Genomic DNA, 1,595 nt, shown 5'->3' on the forward strand with positions numbered 1-1,595 from the left:
GTTTGTCACCCCTCATTCGCCGAATCCTCGCTCACCTGCAACCAGAGACCCGTTCCCCGCAGATCAGGGACCCCAGGAGAGTCCGTCTGCGGCACCCAGGCCCTGAATAAACTCTCTTCTATACTATAGAATAGTGTGGCTGGTCCCTCAGGGGAAGGGATACCTCAGCATGGCACTCTCTTCCCCGATTCCCCCCACACCTGACTACAACTCCACAAAACATCTCTCCTCCTCTCTTTATCTTTTTATAAACACATCACCCTTTGTATGAACAATAGCTGCTACATGCCTTTGAAATAACTGCTAGATCAAAACTCTTTGTTTCACAAGGCTTCCTTTTCTCCTTTGGACTACCAGCGGCATGTGAGAGACATGCTGGGATAATTCATTTTCTGCATTGAATTTGTCATATTAATGTTACAGTGTAAGAGGACTTCTGGCTTTTTGAAAGAAATAATTCATAGGTTTTCTTTTAAAAAAAATTTTTTTTGTAGAGAACTTCATAGAATGTATTTGATCATAGTTGTCCAGCCCTGTAACTCTCCCTTAATCCACCCTACCCCTTTTTTTGAGAAGGAATTTCTCTGTATAACACTGGCATATAAATCTATAATTATCTCAAGGCTAAAAGATACACAACCCCAAATTATATTTTTTGTGCAAACAATGAAATTTAGTGCTTATTAATTTTGAAAAAAGATATTTCTACTTTTTAATGAGTATGCCTGTCTACACATTTCTAAGATGTTCATTAGGAAAGAAATATATAATCTAAATAAAAATATTCCCGTCTTTTACCTTGGATCACTCAGCCCTGAACAGGCCTTTCCCATCAAATCCCTCTCCTCAGGGCTTTGGAAACCAGCAGAAGTTTGTAAGAGCCAGAGGGGATGGAGAGAGCAAGGCCCTCTAAGTCCACATGAGCAAAGCTTGTCTGAGCTCACAGAGACTGAGGCAGGACGCTCAGGGCCTGCCCAGGTCTGCACCGGGTCCTTTCAGCATCTTTTGACCTCCATTTTAGTGATTTGGCGGGGGGGGGGGGGTGATTCCCAAGGGTACAAACAAGTGGGTCTCTGATTCTCGTGCCTTCTCTTGGGCTCTTTTCCTTCTGTTTGATATGTTAGTTTTTATCTTATTATTTTCTTATGGTGGAGAGGTGGAGAGGAACTGGGAGCGGGAGAGGAAACTGTAACCAGGATATATTAGGTGAGAAAAAGAATCTCAATAAAAGGGGGGAAAAAACCCGTCTTTTACTTTCTCACCAAGGGCTGTGGGCTTCATCTGAAATCACGTCATTTCAGTAAAAACTTGGCGGTGGCAGGGACTAATGCCTATTTTTTTTTCTTTTTCTTTTTCTTTTTCTTTTTTCTTATAAGGGCCACATTTAATTGGGGATGGCTTCCAGGTTCATCCAGGTTCAGAGGTTCAGTCCATTATCATCAAGGGGAGAACATGTCAGCATCCAGGCAGGCATGGTGCAGGAGGAGCTGAGAGTTCTACATCTTCATCTGAAGGCTGCTAGCAGAATATCCTCCCCTTTTCTTTGTGAATAGATTATCCTTCAAGAACATTGCCCAGAACAAGAACTTCAAGTT

This window comes from Mus pahari, chromosome 5 (genome assembly GCF_900095145.1).
Source record: "Mus pahari chromosome 5, PAHARI_EIJ_v1.1, whole genome shotgun sequence".
Taxonomy (NCBI): domain Eukaryota; kingdom Metazoa; phylum Chordata; class Mammalia; order Rodentia; family Muridae; genus Mus; species Mus pahari.